This window comes from Ranitomeya imitator, chromosome 5 (assembly GCF_032444005.1).
Source record: "Ranitomeya imitator isolate aRanImi1 chromosome 5, aRanImi1.pri, whole genome shotgun sequence".
Classification (NCBI taxonomy): Eukaryota; Metazoa; Chordata; class Amphibia; order Anura; family Dendrobatidae; genus Ranitomeya; species Ranitomeya imitator.
This window is the reverse complement of record NC_091286.1, coordinates 386,761,585-386,774,014: the sequence shown is the minus strand read 5'-3', so window position 1 is coordinate 386,774,014 and position 12,430 is coordinate 386,761,585. Positions and strand designations below refer to the sequence as shown.

At 42.3% G+C, this 12,430-nt stretch overlaps 1 protein-coding gene across 1 annotated transcript in view; it reads right to left on the bottom strand.

Moving 5' to 3' along the window:
- Positions 1 to 11,935, bottom strand: part of KLHL31 (kelch like family member 31) — a 31,541-nt gene extending 19,606 nt beyond the window's left edge. The window contains exon 1 of the mRNA XM_069726781.1: positions 11,761 to 11,935. The gene's annotated coding sequence lies outside the window, so the exon portion shown is untranslated. The remainder of the gene's footprint in view (positions 1 to 11,760) is intronic.
- Between the last annotated feature and the right edge of the window lie 495 nt (positions 11,936 to 12,430).

The window sequence follows — 12,430 nt, the reverse complement described above, 5'->3', positions numbered from 1 at the left end:
AGAACCGCTAGGATCCATTGAAGCGTTCCTGAGTTATTACCTCATAAAGGGACACTGGTCAGAATTGCAAAAAACGTCATTAAGGTCATTAAGGTCAAAATAGGCTGGGTCATGAAGGGGTTAAAGGGTTAGCAGCATTTGCATAACAACTGTTACCCCTGAAAACAGCTGGGAACTGAGAAACGGACCTTTGCCAATCTGGTTCTATCCTAAAGGTAGACAACCAATATTGTAATCCCGAGAAGAGACCTTAAACACTTGGCACCATCCACAATTCATTTAGGGCTTTGTTAGTTAATTAAAGGTAATCAAAGGCTATAGGTAGATGAGATTTATATATATCATAAAGTTTATTTATCATAAGTGTAACTTAATTCTTTTATCCTATGATTAATTTCCTTCTTATACATGTTGTTGCTGGCAAATGACTTGTCAGATTTGCTGATTACCCATGAGATATATGGATCACTGCTTCAAGAATTAGAACTTTAATTAAAAAGTACACAACAAGCTTATACTCTGCAGAAAATATTTCTATAACTGATGGGAGAAATGCTAGAGCCATCAGTTTAAAGGGCACCAGATACAAAATCTTTACGACAGTGGTCACATTCACTAAGTTAAAAAAAAAGAGACAACTTGCTATAGATAGCTTTGTAGTCTTGTCAACAGCCTTGAGAAAAAATGTTCTACTTTATAAAGATTGTGCAAGTGGCAGAGATGCAAAATTGAGGACTATAGAATTACATTTAAAGGGCCTGCCCTATCTTCTTTCTGTAGGAGTGCACCACTCTCGTCCCCTGACTTCCTGCTTGCTGGGGGGCACTATGCTTTTGAAGACTAAATGTTCAAACCAGTGGTCCATGCTGCTTTTCAGCTTAGCTTTTAAAACATTGAAGGAGCGCAAGAGCACTGAAGTCAGATCTAGCAATCTCAAAAGATTCAAGACTGTGCCTGAAAGTTTGTACCCCTTGCCTAAGAAAACAGACATTTCTGATGGATCGCAAAGGTTGCTAGTAACCTACGCAATGAGCAGTAAACTATAAGATTAAAAATCCATCTGTTCTTGAGAACAGAGATTTTTATTAAGAGTTAATTAGCAAAGTTTTTTTTTTAAAGAGCACTTTGCAATTTTACTGATGTAAATTGAGCGAATCCCTTTAATCCCTTGCAGACCTCACAGCACAGCAGGGCAGGATTGGCCATCTGGCAATTCTGGCAAATGCCAGAAGGGCCTATCTGGTCGTGGGCTGTCTTGTCTGCTACGTTGTTAACAGAATCGGTGTTCTCAAGACACCCATACTGTTAGGCCACATTCACACGTTCCTTTTTATCCTGCGGGTTCTCCCGCAGCGGATTTGATAGATCTGCAGGGCAAACCCGCTGCGGTTATCCCTGCAGATTTATCGCGGTTTGTCCTGCGGGTTCCGCTGCGGGTTCCGCTGCGGGATTTTACCCCTACTACTATTGATGCTGCACATGTAGCAATATGCAGCATCAATAGTAGTGTTAAAAATAATAAAATCATGGTATACTCACCCTCTGACGTCCCGATCTCCTCAGCGCTGCAGGCGGCGGTCCGGTTCCAAAGATGCTGTGCGACCAGGACCTTCGGTGACGTCACGGTCATGTGACCGCGACGTCACCGAAGGTCCTGGTCGCATAGCAAACCTGAGACCGGACGGCCACGTGCAGCGCTGAGACTTCAGAGGTGAGTATATCATGATTTTTTATTTTAATTCTTTTTTTTTTAATACAAATATGGTTCCCGGGGCCTGGAGGAGAGTCTCCTCTCCTCCACCCCGGGTATAACCCGCACATTATCCGCATTACTTCCCGCATGGTGGGCACAGCCCCATGCGGGAAGTAAGCGGATCAATGCATTTCTATGGGTGCAGAATCGCTGCGATTCTGCACAAAGAAGTGACAGGGTCCTTCTTTTTTTCCGCAGCAATTCAGCGCGGTTTTTTCGGGTTTTTCCGCATCATGTGCACTGCGGTTTCTGTTTTCCATAGGGTAACATTGTACTGTACCCTGCATGGAAAACAGCTGCGGACCCGCAGCGGCAAGATCGCTGCGGTTCCGCAGTAAAAACCGCATAGTGTGAACATGGCCTAAGGAGTTGTGATGGAGCACAAGTGACTGACCCCTTCACTTACCCCAGCAGGTCATGGGTATCATTAGATCATTAGTTTTGTAGTAAATCTTGCTTTCCTCCACACAGGGTAATATTATTAATGTCCCATCTGGTGCTTGGGAACGGAGACAGCACGGGCCTGTGTGATTTCACATGACAGGACTGAATTTCATCCCCAGTCCGTACCTGCAGCACAGCTATGGTTATATGTGTAAATCACGTCCCTTGTCCATTCCCTCCTGTGATCTATAAATTGTAATGCTACATGGCAGGACAGCTGGGCGTATTCTATTACACCACTTGCTGAAGCTGCGATTAAGAAAGCCTTATAAAATGTGTTCAGAGCACACCTCAATAAAAGCATTCAAAAAAGCTAAAGGGAAAATGTTACTAGAAAAATCTTACTATATTTCATGCTTGAGGGTACTGTGGTAGTTCTTTCATGCTTGCATTATGTTTTCTTGTGTGGAGCTGACTGAAGAATCCTGTGAGCCACGTCTCTTTGGTAAAGACCATAAAATTAGTACTAAATAAAAAGACCCATATCTCTGGAGCCATATGGTGAATTTTAACAACGTAAAAATAAAAAAGAATACACATAGGAGCAGCAAGAATAAAATAAGAGCAAATCTAGCCACTTTTGGCCTGGTGACATGTCCTCTTTAACCCCTTCATGACCTTGGGATTTTCCGTTTTTCCGTGTTCGTTTTTCACTCCCCTCCTTCCCAGAGCCATAACTTTTTTATTTTTCCATCAATATAGCCATGTAGGGCTTATTTTTTGCGGGACGAGTTGTACTTTTGAATGACATCATTGGTTTTACCATGTCGTGTACTATAAAACGGGAAAAAAATTCCAAGTGCGGTGAAATTGCAAATAAAGTGCAATCCGACACTTGTTTTTTGTTTGGCTTTTTGCTAGGTACACTAAATGCTAAAACTTATAGGAACAACACCGTATGCACTACCCGAAGAGGTCCCCAAGTAGGGTCCAACACCATATATCAAGAGAAAATAAACTTAGGCACTCAACTTTGCGGAATTTTATGATTTAATGTAGTCATCAAATTAAACGTTTCGGCCACAATAGACGGCCTTCTTCAGTAACAATGTGCAGGATTAGAGATATGCGTGAATGACCACATGTAAAGGTGTCCCACATCAGCACTGTAGCAGAGTGAATCTGCAGGGAAGCGAAATGTCCAAAGACCGGGTAACCGATACTGCGTCTCTGACTGCCACGCCGGCACGCCGCCCACCTGGGCTTCCATGCATTACCGGTTACCCGGTCTTTGGACATTTCGCTTCCCTGCAGATTCACTCTGCTACAGTGCTGATGTGGGACACTTTTACATGCGGTCATTCACGCATATCTCTAATCCTGCACATTGTTATTGAAGAAGGCCGTCTATTGTGGCCGAAACGTTTAATTTGATGACTATTATTTTCTCTACATGCTAAAACTGACCTAATATTATGATTCTCCAGGTCATTACGAGTTCATAGACACCAAGCATGTCTAGGTTCTCTTTTATCTACGTGGTGAAAAAAAATTCCAAACTTTGCTAAAAGAAAAACAAAATTGTGCCATTTTCCAATACCCGTACCGTCTCCATTTTTCGTGATCTGGGGTCGGTTGAGAGCTTATTTTTTGCGTGCCGAGCTGACGTTTTTATTGATACCAATTTTGTGCAGATACGTTCTTTTGATTGCCCGTTATTGCATTTTAATGCAATGTCGCGGCAAGCAAAAAAACGTAATTCTGGCGTTTCAAATTTTTTTTCTTGCTACGCCGCTTAGCGATCAGGTTAATGCTTTTTTTTATTGATAGATCAGGTGATACCAAATATGTGTAGGTTTGATTTTTTTTATTGTTTTATTTTGAATGGGGCGAAAGGGGGGTGATTTAAACTTTTATATTTTTTTAATTTTTTTCACATTTTTTTAACTTTTTTTTAAACTTTTGCCATGCTTCAATAGCCTCCATGGGAGGCTAGAAGCTGGCACAACTCGATCTGCTCTGCTATATAGCAGCGATCATCAGATCGCTGCTATGTAGCTGAAATGCCGTCTTGCTATGAGCGCCGACCACAGGGTGGCGCTCACAGCAAACCGGCATCAGTAACCATAGAGGGCTCAAGGACCTGATGAGCTTCAAGGGGTAGTTACCGGGAATGGTTTTCACTTCACAGGTGTGCCCTGTCAGGTTTAATAAGTGGGATTTCTTGCCTTATAAATGGGGTTGGGACCATCAGTTGTGTTGTGCAGAAGTCTGGTGGATACACAGCTGATAGTCCTACTGAATAGACTGTTAGAATTTGTATTATGGCAATGGCAATTTGTATTATCAGCTGTGTATCCACCAGACGTCTGCACAACACAACTGATGGTCCCAACCCCATATATAAGGCAAGAAATCCCACTTATTAAACCTGACAGGGAACTCATGTGAATTGAAAACCATTCCCAGTGACTACCTCTTGTAGCTCATCAAGAGAATGCCAAGAGTGTGCAAATTAGTCATTAAAGCAAAAGGTGACTACTTTGAAGAACCTAGAATATAAGACATAATTTCAGTTGTTTCACACTTTTATATATAAATATAATATATAATTCCACATGTGTTATTTCATAGTTTTGATGCCTTCAGTGTGAATTTACAATTTTCATAGTCATGAAAATACAGAAAAATCTTTAAATGAGAAGGTGCATGCTGGGCCCGGCCAGAAGTAAGTTGCACATGTGAAGGCGGCTATCGGCTGTTGAAGGCGGAGCGTGAGGAGCTGAGGCTGTGTGGAGACGCAAGACGGTGAGCTGGGCCCGGTGGTGAATTTTTATTTTTTATTTTTTGGGGGGACCCCATTCAGACTTTCGCTATGCGTCCCCATGATTTCTATGTACGATATAGACTATAATGATGCCATAAGAGTGAACGTGCGCTGTGACGTGCTTAATTTTTGGGCGTATATGCCTACTGGAGGCAGACACTCAAATGCAGTCTACTACATTTGGGTGTACACCCCAAAATGATGCACAACAGAGAGCAAGTTCACTCTGTCAGCACCATTATAGTCTATGAGGGGGGTATAGATGTAAGCTCTGACAGGACCAACGGACGGTTGGAAAAATGCAAAATGAAAGCACCCTTAAGGTGTATTAGGATAGTATAGTTGTACTGCAGATAAATAGCACCTAGAACTGCATCCAAAAAAGGTTTGGGGATTTGCCACAATTATTGATGCATCTGGTGACCTGCTATTTATGCGTTTACTCTATGGTACTGAGGTAGGTTTAAAACATATCAAAGCCCACATCCCCAAAAATGTATGGAGTCCTGCAGCAGTTTTTGGTTTGCAGCTTTCACAGGTGAAAAGGAGCTGGAGGATTCAATCTAATGTTCAGGAAGGAAAATTGCACTGCAAGCAATACATGCTCATTAGAAATTTGATTATAACCACTCCCCCAACCGGTTGCTTGAATTAACCATGGTGTTTGTCAGAGCCTTGAAGTCTTTTCAAGTGAATTAAATGGAAGAATATCCAGTACAGCGAATACTATGTAGACAACCACAAATAGGTAGACGGCATCCAAATGGTAGTTGAGATGAAATGGAAATTCATTATGTCTAATACATAATTGCTATGTTTTGACCAATTAAATATCTACATACAGTAGATAACACAGGATACGCCAATCATAGTAGGTGATGTTACCACTACCCTTTTTTTTCTTCTACAATAATACACTAGTGATATTAGAGCTCACCTCCTACCCCTTCCTTGGCATTGACCTTTTATCAAATTGAAGCATGATCAGATAAATACCTGATTTAAATAGACTGTTTCTTGATGACACATTATCTTTAAAACCACTTGACTTCCCCTTATCTCACAGTTTGATAGGCAAAAAGTCAGAGACTTAAGGTACCTTCACACTGAGCAACTTTAGAACGATAACGATAGCGATCCGTGACATTGCAGCGTCCTGGATAGCGATCTCGTTGTGTTTGACATGCAGCAGCGATCAGGATCCTGCTGTGACATCGCTGGTCGGAGATAGAAGGCCAGAACTTTATTTCATCGCTGGATCACCCGCTGACATTGCTGAATCGGTGTGTGTGACGCCGATCCAGCGATGTCTTCACTTGTAACCAGGGTAAACATCGGGTTACTAAGCGCAGGGCCGCGCTTAGTAACCCGATGTTTACCCTGGTTACCATTGTAAATGTAAAAAAAAAAAAAACACTACATACTTACATTCCGGTGTCTGTTGCGTCCCCCGGCCGGCCGTAAAGCAGAGCACAGCGGTGACATCACCGCTCTGCTTTACGGCCGGCGCTTACACAGTGCAGGGAAGCTGACGCCGGGGGACGCGACAGACACCGGAATGTAAGTATGTAGTGTTTTTTTTTTTTTACAATGGTAACCAGGGTAAACATTGGGTTACTAAGCGAGGCCCTGCGCTTAGTAACCCGGTTTACCCTGGTTACCCGGGGACTTCGGCATCGTTGGTCATTGGAGAGCTGTCTGTGTGACAGCTCTCCAGCGACCACACAACGACGAAACAGCGACGCTGCAGCGATCAACATCATTGTCTATATCGCTGCAGCGTCGCTTAATGTGACGGTACCTTTACATAGAAATCATGGAGCGGAGCCCAATAGTAAGAGTGCGTAAGGTTCCCCAGCCCCCCAAAAAACTTAAACGGAGTAGATTGGGATGAAACACATAGGTGCAGTCACAGAAGGGCTTACCTCCCAACATTTTTTAACAGAGAGAGACAGATTTTTTGTGTGGCATGTACACAAAAATAGTGCCCCTGCTAAAGCCTCTTGGTATTCTCACCATGTACTCCTTTCAAACAGTATGATGCCGACAAAAATTCCCCCACAGACAGTATAATACTTCAGTAAATTCACCCACATCATTTGTTCCCACAGTAACCTCACACAATATATTGGTCTCAAAGTTCATCACATTTTATTATATTGCACAGCCTCCACACTCAGTATGATGCCAGACAGACCCACACACACAGCCTGATGCCCCACAGGACTCCAAACAGATGATCCCCACAGCCCCTCACACAGTATTATGCCGCACATGCCCCCACAGAGTATGATGGACCCCACAGCTCCCCCACACCGATTGATGGACTACACAGCCCCTCTCACACAGTAGGATGCAGCCACAGTCCCCCACAAAGTATAATAGCCAAAAAGCACTCCATAAAGTATGATAGCTCCACTGCTCTTACACAGTTTGATGGCCCCAGAGCTCTCCATTTAGTATGGTGGACCCTTCAGCACCCCACAACATGCATGATGGCCCCACAGTCCCTTACATAATATTATCGACCCCTACCAACCTCCATACCATGTATAATTGCCCCTTACAGTCCCTCACACAGTACGATGGGTTTCCGCAGCACCCCCACCATGTATGATTACCCACCACAGTCCCTAACACAGTGAGATGGATCCTCTTAGCCCCCCACACCATGTACATGCACAATCTTCCCACAGTTTTTCACACAGAATACAATCACACAATGTATGATGGCCTCGACAGACCCTCACATTGTATGATGTTTCCCCACAGCCCCTCACACAGTGTGATGGCTCCACATCCCCCACACAGTGTGATGGCTCAACAGCCCTGCACACAGTATGGTGGTCCCACAGACATTTGCACAGTATGGTGGCCCACAGCCATTCTACACATTATGATGTTTCCATTAGCTCTCTACATATTATGATGGTGCCACAGCTCTGCACACAATATGATGGTCTCATAGCCCCTCACAAGTATGATGGCCCCTTCCAGGGCCGGCGTCAGCACCCGGTATACCTGGGCAAGTGCCGGGGCCCTGGCAAGACAGGGGGGCCCATTCAAGGCCGGCGTTAAGAGCAGGCAGCTGCCAGTGCCTAGGACCACCGCTCCCCCAGGGGCCCCAGCTAGCGGCACATCACGGAGCTGACTCAGCAGGGGAGGGGGAGCAGCCGGGGCTGTCTAATTATACTCACCTATTCCTGGCGGCTGGCGCGGTCCCTGCAGGTCCCCGGCTCCCCAGCTTCCTCCTGTACTGAGCGGTCACATGGTACCGCTCATTACAGTAATGAATATGTGGCTCCACCTCCAATAAGGGTGGATCCGCATATTCATTACTGTAATGAGCGGTAACGGTGACCGCTCTTTACAGGAAGAAGCTGCCGGCGCCGGGAAGCAGGGACTGCACAGCGCCAGGAGCAGGTGAGTATAATGGGGAGGGGAGCACAGCGCTGCGCGATATTCACCTGCTCCTCATTCCAGCCGCCGCTCCGTCTTCCACGTCTTCAGCAGTGACGCTCAGGTCAGAGGGCGTGATGACGTGGCTAGTGCGCGCCCTCTGCCTGAGTGTCAGTGCAGAAGACGCTGAAGATGGAGCGGCGGCTGGAATGATGACAGGAGAATATTGAAAGTGCCGGGGGCCTGAGCGACGGAGAGGTGAGTATGTGATTTTTTTTTTATCGCAGCAACAGCAAATGGGGCAAGTGTCTGTATGGAGCATCTTATGGGGCAATAACGTTTGTGCAGCACTATATGGGGCAAGTGTCTGTATGGAGCATCTATGGGGCCATAACATTTGTGCAGCACTATATGGGGCAAGTGTCTCTATATACTACAAGGCTGTTCTATATACTACATGGACCGTGTTATACAACCTTGCACAGCCCAACATATTAACTGTCATTTATGCCATAAATTGGTATAAATTCTAGTGCAAATCTATGGTACACAGAAACCTAGAGATGTGTCTAATTTATTATGCAGTAATCACCTAATTTACATTAGGCTAATGTCAGCAGAGCTTTGGTCAGGGAACCCTATGATTTGATTGTGTGTTGTGATGCAAGCATAGTCCATCTTTTATAAATGTACAAAATCAGACTTAACAAATTTAACAACTGAGAGCTAAGAACAATTTTTCACTATTATTTCATGTTGCCTATCATAGCCTTAACAATTATATTTTACCTTTGACCTCAGTTTTAGGCTGGTGCACTCGTCTAACATTCACTATCCATTAACGGACCAAAATGTTCGGACTGTTTGCAGGTCTCTTGAACTGAACTTAGCAGCCTCATATAGGATTATAAGTCCGCTGATTTAGGGTCAGGAAACCCATGGCTAATCAAGACATCATGGTCCTTACCTGGACCATGAATATTAGACGTGTGAAGCAGGTCTTAATGGATTTGTGGCAACTATTTAGTGCACAAAATAGATAAACAGATCATGACTACTATCATTTTAATTGGATGAACCTTCAGTTGATACAGATTTTCCCATTACTGAGACAGGAGAACATTAGACCTTGCAGCAAAATGTCTGTGTCTGCCTCTAGCTCTTCAATTCTCTTCCTCCCCTCTTGGATACATTTTTAAAAGTAATATGAAAACCTGTCTCTGAATTCAGATTTTACCTATAAATTGAGAGTAAAAGATCAGTCCAGAAGAAGAAAGAAGCAGACTTCTTAGATTAGATATATTACCAAGTTTCTTATTTTCATGTGGACTATTGATTTATTAAATAGAAATGAATATGACAATTACGATTTAATAATTGGGCTGTATCTACACTTGAGTGGAGAACCTATGTTGTGAGTTCTGGAGTGCTCCTGCCATTTTTGATAACAGGAATATGGCAGTATGCATTCAATGTTCTTACCATCAAGAATGCAAAAACCTTATCAAATAAGTGAATGGGTACAACAGTCAGTTCGGATTAATTAGAAACCAACAATAAAATTTCCACTGCCAAGCCGGGTTCAGATGGCCAAACTACTATTCTGGCATGTCATGTCCGCAAATTGGGACCATGATCGACTCTGTGCAGATCTATGTACATTTCCACAAAGCTGGAGCTGCCTGCTATTTACACAGGAGTGGTTCTGTGATTCTTTTCAATGCAGACCGTTGGGGCGAATGGAAAATCAGTCATTGGCACATTGGTTATAATGGGTGCTGTGGTCCATAACTCAAACGGACAGCAAAAGTTAGTATAATACGTTTGTTTGAAAGAGCCCTAAACCAAAATTATAACACTTGATGATTCATCATGTAGGATCTAAATAATGTTCTTCTTAAACTAATAAAGGACTAATTTGTAATGCAGTTGTGATTTAATGTAATAAAATATGCAACTGAGATCATGGTTTATACATAATCTCCTCAGGCTAGACACTTTTTCAATTACATTTGCTAAAATTAAATATGAAATATCATTTGTAATGTTGTATTTCTATCTGGAGGATGACTGCCAAAATGGTCTTTAAATTGTATAACCATGCATATGTTTGGGCCTGTGCTGTCATACATCCCGGCATGGTCATCAGCTGTCCCACATTTCAAGAGAAAGTATCCAGTGTCAAACAAGTCTTCCTGGAAATTTTTGTCCCTGAACATGTGTCAGTTTTCTTGGTGCTGTGGAGATAGGTTAAATATAATTGTGTATATATATATATATATATATATATTGAACACAACTATCTGAAAGGTGAAATAGAACTATGTACTTTTCTAATTTAGTAACCACTGTAAGCATTCATAGCTAAATAGTTACATAGTCAGTATGCAAATAAAAAGACATGTTTGTAAATGTCACCTGAGGTTTGGGAATTGATAAAGAGAAGGGGTATAGGTACAACTATGATACACAATCTAGTCTGCCCCAAAAGAGCAAAGATTTTCCTCCTGATCCTGATGAACATTCAGATCAAGAACTTTACGCATTTACATAAGTATTTATATTATTTTCTTATAATCCCCCAAAAATTTCTTGAAACCATAGATGGTTCCTACTATGTCCATGGTGTCCAGGTCTTGTAGTAGACTGTTCCACAGCTTGGACATATGGAATAATATGGAATAAGCAGTCATAGCCAATGAAAATAGAAGGAAAAGAAGGGATCACTTTATTTTTCATTTGGTTCTGGGATCATTTTACTTTGGATTTGGTTCAGCTATACTGTCTTTAAGAAGTGACAGTGTGAAAGGCCTAGCTGTATACAGACTGTTGTCTGTACATCAGCTGCTGACTGAGATCTTCTCAACCTCCCGACACCGAGCTTCAGCCCCCCTACCTCACATTCCACTAGCTGCATCTGTTACAAGAGATCAACCTCAGTTCTAGAAATAGCAGTATGGAGTGGCCAGATAGAGAACGTCCAAAGATAGGTCACTGCTCAAATCAACTCAACACCAACACATTCCAATGGCTTCCTACCAGTTCATGTGCAAGGCAAAAGTCTCATTGTTGTAAAGACAGAAAAGAATATATGTCTAAAAGTCATTAGATAGAAAGAGAGATAGATAAATTAATAGAAAGACAGATATGGGATAGATAGATAGATAGATAGATAGATAGATAGATAGATAGATAGATAGATAGATAGATAGATAGATGCTGGCCACATAGTATAAATAATAAAATTGTGTTAATACATTCATATTTGTCATTGATTATAATAATATACAAGGATTGTATATATTCAGTGACATCCTAGTCCCTATTTGTTTGGTTTTGATAAAACAGAATTTAGAGTAGACACAAAAGGCAGAATAAAAGTTTCAGCACAACTTACCCTTTTAGATCAGATGTGGTCTTAAGCTGTGATGTTGCTGTAAGCAGAGAAAATGTCAAGGCTCAGACAGGGCTAAATGACAGCAAGCAGTCTCCCTACACACACTCCGCGATCTGACAGCACCTGTCACTGGAGACACGTCCCTAAGCCTTTCCTTTCACATTGAGAAGAGAGCAAACTGTGTGAATATTGAGCTTTAAAACTGGCTCCACCTCAGCAGTCCATTGCACCACCTCCAGGGAGGGACGGCACCACCCTTGACTCTTGTGTTATTGTAACACTTCTTACGTCATGTTGCCGTTGTGTTGCACTGTATCTTACATGGAGGTTGTTATTTTTCCTTTTAGATTAACAGTGACCAAGGACAGTATTTACATCAAACAATATTTAAACTATTTCTTTAGAGTACTGGCCTTGTAAATTATGATCATAGATAAATAAGCACTTTATTTTCATTGACATGTAGCTAAACTGTAGTCATTCACAATTTTACCTGCCTTTTTATAACCTGTGTACCTAGATCACATCTTTAAAATGGTATTCCCATTTCCAAGGTCCTATCCCAATATGTAGTAGGTATAATAATAATAATATTAGAAAATACATCCAATTAGAAATGTAGTATAATTCTTCTGATTTGCTATGTCGCTTACCCGTTGTGCAGGGCATT